The following is a 7592-nucleotide window of genomic DNA, read 5'->3' as shown; positions in this document are numbered from 1 at the left end:
AATACATGAATTATTTAAACAAAATCCAACCATGGTCCAATCGGTGATCAGTTAGGTTTTCATTTTGAAGACTTCGACTTCTTATTTTAAATTTAGGAAGTAAAGAATATATGAACTTGCATTACTATTAAACATACCCAACATTTTAATCGGTTACCTAGTCAATGAGTTAGATAACTCAGGCTAGGAAACTTATATTGTATTCAATTCTATTCAAAATATAAATAATACATTTTAATTTTTTATTTTTTGTATCGCACATAAGTATGCTATAAATGTGTATATTCAGTTTTGCAATTCTGATCCGGTTGATAACTATCAAAATGCTTGCTGCATTTTAGGACGTGTCTTAACTATTTATGTTCAAGTTGGTACTTGATGTCAATTTTACGGACTTCCGCCACGAGCGCCTTTTGCAATTGGCATTCATTCACCGAACTCTCAGACTCGAGCACTCTTCGCATCCCTTAGACATGCCTCCTGATGCCCACTCTGCTGCTTGCAACTGTCTTTGACATTGAATTCTGTTGGATGCCACCTAAAAATAGACAACCAGCCGAGTTAGATTTCTTTTTCTTTATTCCATTTTTTCTATTTATTTATTTTTTTTTTTTGTATTCTGCTTTGCTTTTTGCTATTTGACTTTTAGCTACAGCCAAACAGGAAATTGTATAAAATGTACGTGGCGCTGCCAAGAAGCCAAAGCCGTTGATTAAAAATTGAGCAGCAACAAATAAATAAGTAAATAAATACATACAAACAAATATCTGCACATGGAAGGAGGAGAGATGAGAGAGAGGTTGCTGGCTTAAATCTGTTTGCCAATGGCAACGCCGGACAAATAAAATCAAACTTCAAGGGTCACTTCCGCTTCAAATAGCAAATCGGGTTGCTATCTGCGCCTCAGACAGTGTTGCCCATTCCGTGTGCGGTGTCCACACAAAAGTCCAGAAATGAAACAGTTGCCTCCGCAGACCAAGGCGCACGCATTCGTATAATTTTCTTAAATTAGTTTCCGGCAAAAATGTCGTTGCTCTGCGCTTTTTCAAGCCGCTTGTTTTGCAGCGCTCAACTGGAAATATTGACATTTCTGATTTGCCCAGAGTCCTCCGGGCAAAGATCCCCCTGCTCCTCCCTATCCACCTACTCATCGCATATACTCGAACTGAAGTATGCTCGTTTTTCCCGAAAAATATTTGCGATGCTGGCAAACGGTGCTCAGCGTCAAAACCTGCCCTTGCTGAAGTGGCCATTGAAAGCTGCTCAGAGTCCTCCAAAAGGCGCCGAAGGATGAATGGCAAATTCGATGTGCGCTAGTGCGGCAATAATCGGGCTGATCAGGCAAACACTAGTTAGGCGTAGGCGCTAACATATGAATATATATACGAATGTACCTAATGAGAGTGAAGTTTCAGGATCTCCACCTCAAGGTATATCAAACTAATTTATTAGGAAAAAATGTCATATCAAAAACTATCCTCAATCTGGTAATGGTATTAAAACTAAAGCGAAATCCTAAATAAACTTATCAATCAATGCTTTTAATGAATTTTGAAATGCTTTCAGTGCGCCCCTTAGCCCATAAATTGAATTTGGTAAGTAGTTCCGGGAAAATTGTACCACTAATCTGAATGGTAACAGTCGTTCATTAATATTGTACATAGACTTGCTCCAAATTTGAATCGTTACAAACCAAAAGCCTGGTCAAGGGTGAATAATCAACATAATTGCAAATAAATTATTTGCTCCGGCCAACTAACAAGACCAAATGCAGGCAGGCAGGCAGGCAGGCAGTTAGGCAGACATATATGTATGTGAATGCCAACTGTTTTGACCTTAGGTAGTATTTGTTGTGCCTCCATTTGGCACCTCATTTGTGTGGCAGCTTTGAGTTGCCGTTCACTTGACTTAATTGGAATTTATTGCGCCGCTTGTCGTTTGTGAGGTAAACTGATGATTGTTGCCATGACTGCTCAGCTCTTGTCACGCCCACAATCTGTTACGGCTGCTGCCCTAAAATTAATTAAACTTTATTAAGATGCGAGATGTCATTTTTAATTTGTATGGCCGGGTGTGATATGTGTTTTTTGATTGATTGCAACGTCAGCTTAGCGCATATCCAGCCCATGACATCTCCCGGCGACTTTTACATGTTGATCCAATTAACATTTCATTGGCGATTAGGTCGCTGATTTGCGCAAATCAAATGTATGTCTGTCGCCCATCGATGGGCACTGAAGAAACTTATAGCATACTTTACTGCGCCATCGTTGTGACCGCAACAAATGTCATTTTGATTACTCGCACGCGCTGTGAGCTCAGCTCAGCTCAGCTCCGCTCGGCTCCGCTCAGCGGTTCAGTTCAGTTCAGTTCATTTATTGATTTCTCCCCACGGCACCAATTGTTTGTCTTTCTCTAATATGCCTATTTGTTGATACACACAATGCTGAAACACTCGTAATACAGCGGCACCGCCCACTCTTTTCCCAGAGGCGGGCATGAAAACAGCAGACAACATTCACATGCCATGCAGGACACCAGGCTAATTTGGGCTTATGGACTTAAGTGCAATGGAGTTGCACAGTGGGCCAAAAACCGTGACTCTAGCATTAGCCAACTAATTAGCTACTTAATTAGCTAACAACCAGAGCGATATTTACTAAAACAATTGAATAATTTTGTCAAAGAAACAGCAAAATGCAGTTGAGCACAGTGGAACAAAAGCATTCCCCTTCTTCTCTCTTAAGCTCAATAACTTAAAAACATTCAATACTAACTAGTAACTTGGGTCTACTACAAAATACATTCTTAGCTGTTCAACCCCAGCATTATCTTAAAACTGATTTTGATTATTGGCTGTCGTCATTAGTGGCACGTCGTAAATATGTTAATTGCATATCCTATCAAAATGTGAACACGCTGTCCACGTCAGAAGGTGTCGTCATTGTTGTGCGCTGTTCGAACACCCAAAAAAAAAATGGCTAAGGAATTCAAGAAGAAACCTTAAATATATACCAGTAATTATACTGCCGAGTTCAAAGCACCGTATCGTGCCTTAGTGAAAAAGCCAGAGAACGTTACGACTAACTAGAGCGACAGTTCATGGTCATGTGACCATATGCCATATAAGCATTTTTACCCAGAACTGCACTCAGCAACTGATTTATGGCCTCCGAATATCCAACTCCAACCACAAACCCATTCCCTGACGAGCCCCAAGCCGCACTTGGCACTCAAAAACTTTGCCAGCTAGTTAAATTTCGGAACAGGATGAGAGCTGTCCCCTTTGAGCGTGCAACGGTTGACATTGAAAGGAACATTAAATATGGGGGGAAAAACTGCTATTTTTAGATAGTTTTACGGTGTTACTCGCTGCCAAGAATACCGTTTACAATCCGGCGTATGCGCAATGTAGACAAAAAACAGGAATTAACTGAAGCTGAGTGTGAAAATAGGAAAAGCCAAATTAGGGGCGTTCAATACAAGTGTGTGGGGTACTTAAAAATAATTGAACATACCAACGAACTATAGATTTATAATTTATGTGTCCCAGAGGGTGGTAAACAAACATGTTCAAATCGAGCGACATAATAATATGGGACTCGTATCCAAAAATGGATATGCAACTACAAAAACAGAAAGACTTTTAGATGTGGTAATAATTATACAACTTTACTTTACAACTTTATTTGTCTAAAAACTAAATTCTTCATCGATTAATGTTTAAAAAACTTTATTTGGTTGAGATACTTGCCAGAAAGATAGTTAATTCAATCGATTAGAATATGTAAAGAAACACTTGGACTTTTGGTAAACATGTTTAAGTGAATAAAAGCGAAAGAGATAAAAGGTTGCCAGCAGCTATGGCAGCCACAAGAAGCTGTGCACCAGCTGCTTTTAGCGGTCAGTCGAGAACGGGGTGTTAGCCGAGAATGCCTGTGGCAAAAGAATATTCAAGTTCAAGGCATGCGACGGCATAACAGCCTGCTTTATCCTTGTTTTGGCACTGCTAACCCTCCGGGGCTGTCGGCCTGAGCAGCTGGCGCTTAATCGAATCACAACTGCGCTGCTGCAAGGACAATGCTGGCAACTGTGCTGCGCTTTATGCAAATCCTGTGGTCATTGTGGCACAGTGTTTGTTTTAAGTAATGCTAAGTGAGCCTGGCATACAAATGAGAAAGACAAAAGCATTCACCAGCAACAGCGGCAATACCAGAAGAAGTTGTGCGCCCAGTCACCATGCCACGCCCCCCCCCCCCACACCCCCTCCTCCTGTGGCTGCAATTGTTTGTGCTCATCTCAGCATTTGTCTGGCACTTAACGACACGATGAGCAATGGGGAAAATGTAACTGTAACGTTTCATTATTGTCATTATTGTTGCTGTTTGTGTTGCTTTTGTATGCTTTTTGGTAACGGCAACCATTTTGATGACGTTGATGAGTTTTATATAAGTAAGCATTCATTTCTAGCAGTTGGCCGTTTTGTTTATTTGTTGTTGCTCGCTTGATTTGAGCTTGATGACGTTCATCATCAACAATATACATAAAACGGGCCAAACTTCACGGGGGAGAGGCAGAGCGAAACTTTTTTATTTGGTTGTCAGGCAGCTTTAGTTGTTTTTCAACTTTACTTTCTTGTTGTGTCATAATTTTTTTGTTGTCATCTATCCTCTACACCACAACCCCCCCACCCACCAAACTGGTCAAGGACATTTTTCTGTGTTTAAGAAGTCGACTTCAAATCCGTGGGCGCAAAAAGTGGAATATCTCTTGTTTCCGCCATTCGCAATTTTTATAAGCGCGTTTAACAACTTTAGCAATATACTTGTTATTTTGTCATTTGCTCATCAAGGCGCATGACGTCACACCCGTTTGCATTTAATGGTAGTCACACGGCAAATTAGCATAATAAGGAGGAGCATTTGCCCTTTAGCAGCTCCATAAATTACGCCCACAGTTGTGTTGAGTTAATTTTGCCTTTCAAATCAATGGCCAAAAACTAAAGCAATTACACCAACAACTACATGGCCAGAGATGATAAACACCAACCGGACAAACAGCTAACAACATAATTCACTTTGAGCAAAAGGGCGACGCCCACCAGCATGAAACTGACAACTTCCACAGTGGCTGTGGAATAAAAGTGACAACTTTAATGAACATTGTTTTTATATTTTTGAAGGCTTTTTCCAAGAAATACATTTCGCCTTATTCACTTAATGGGGCCAAGTAAATTCACTTAAATAGTCCAAATGTATTCCTTAGAGAAAACTAATAAAACAAGAATAAAAATGAAAAGATTTGCCTTTGGCCTAAACTTAAACTTATTTATGCAGATTTACTTTTCTCAAATGGGAGTAATGGCCAAAAGCTAAAGAACAAATTAAAATATAAACTTATATTTTTAGTGATTATAATCGCTTGTCAGCTTTCTCAAATGTTGTTCCACCGTGCGATGCGACTTGCCTGAAAAGTAGGCAATGCTTTTTGCAACTAATCACATAGATCATTATAAGTAAATGTTTGAGTCCGTTGTGGGCGTTGTTTGAGTTGGTGAAGAGCATCGGACGAGACACAGCAATAACAGCTAACAGGAATTGCTAGGTAAATGCTATTGGGCCAAGGTCTTCTCACATACCTGCACGTAATTCAATTTGCCATATATTTCTTGTGTTTCAATTTAAGACGAAATGTTAAGTTATTAACTCAAACATAATAAATATAGAAGACTCAGACTGCGTCGAGGCAATGAGTATCTGATTTCAAATCGCATCGTCTTTTGTTTTGCCAACCATTGAACAATTTTTGCACACACACACACACATAATGTGTGGTGTGTGTGTGTTTTTCCAGCTGTTGAATTTATCCTAGCGGTATATTTATCGCATTTACTTAGTCGTCTCCACGTCTAGACGCAGCTGCTAAGGCATCGACTCCGTATCCGGCTCATAATCGGGACTCTGCTGCTGCCGCTCCTGAAACCGTTCGAGCTTTTGCAATCTAATCCGTTGCTCAATTACATGGCAAATATTTGCACATCTTCGGAACGCAACACGTGTACCAATAACATTGGCCTACAGCTCGTCTATAAATAATCGGGCGTTAACTTATTTTGGGACATTTTACATTTATTAACTTGTTTATTTTGCATTTGTATCCACAAATGTTGCTGTCAGCAGTTGGCTAATTGACAACTTCAGACTGCTGTCAGAGCCGATTTAATTAAAGCAAACTGCGCTCGAGTGCGTTCAGCATTAGACTAATCCCGTTAGTTTTAATTGGGTATGTTTATCACACAGACACACACACCACACACACACACACACACACACACACACATAAATACTATATTCATGTGTACTCACAAATTGCAGCTGGCCGAAGTTGTTCAAATTTAGCCTAGTGCCGCACAGCACGACACTGGACACATAAGCTGTTAAATGCGAATCGCTTAACTTCAACTAATTGACAATGGTTTTGTCTATCTGCAAGTGTGTATGTGTGTGTGTGTGTGTGTATTAGTGTGTGTTGTTGGCTTTGTGGCAACTAACGAAGAGCTTGCTTAACGCTTAAATTATCTGAAAATTAGCAAATTCAACTTAAGGCCCGGCATAGGCATAATGTGCTTGACTGATTATGGTCAGACTCTGACTATTACACTCTCTAGCTAGCTGTCTCTGTCTTTCTCCCCTCTCACTATCCCTCTCTCTCTCTTTATCTCACTTACTTGTTACTTTGTCTATGGCAAGTAAGTACGCATAATTATTAATTACGAGCATAATATCAAGTAAACAGGACATGCAGGCAAACTCAGGAAACACGACTCACCTCATAACAGGTGGGTCAAAATGGGCGACTTTAATGTAACAAGTCCACAGCTAAGAGCAGCATTGAAATCTGATCACTAACTACCGCAGATTAACATTGGAGCAAACGCATTTATTTGCATAATAAAATCATTTATGTCCAAGAAGTTAAAGTATTCGAAAGTAAGTGAGAAAATGCCGTATTTAGAAAATAGTTTTAAAAATCGGATTAAAGAACGAACCCAAAACTGAAGTAGACTTAACAAAGTAAACCAATTACGTGAAAACATCCGCAAATGCATATTTCAATTTTCACAATTAACATTCATTTGGATATTACCTAATTCATTCCCTGTCCCAAAAGTTTGAAGAGCAAAAACCTGCTAAAAGCTACAAGCGAGAGTTGGAAATGTTTGAGTTATTTCAGGTTTCTACATTGGTTGGGCTCGTGGGTTCTCACCCTAAGTGGCGGGTGAGGTGAGGGAGAATGAGGTATGTAGACCGTGTTGGTCGACCGCTAAGTGTGTGCTGAAATGCTTTGAAACTTTTATGGCGGTTTGTCATAATTTTGTGAACACGTTTTGGCCATAAAATTGCGAGTGGTCATAGGCATAGACACAGACACATTGGCCCGATGGGTTTTTCTGTATTCAGGAATAACTAAGCGAGATGTCGCTGATATTATTATTGTGCTTAGCTGTAAATTATATTTTGAATATATATTTATCATCTTAGAAGACAATCCACAATTATCACGATTAGTTTTTCTAATTCTATTTATGATTC

Source organism: Drosophila grimshawi, unplaced genomic scaffold (assembly GCF_018153295.1).
Source record: "Drosophila grimshawi isolate 15287-2541.00 unplaced genomic scaffold, ASM1815329v1 contig_1367, whole genome shotgun sequence".
NCBI classification, from domain to species: domain Eukaryota; kingdom Metazoa; phylum Arthropoda; class Insecta; order Diptera; family Drosophilidae; genus Drosophila; species Drosophila grimshawi.
The sequence above is the reverse complement of the archived record's forward strand: the minus strand, read 5'-3'. Positions refer to the sequence as shown.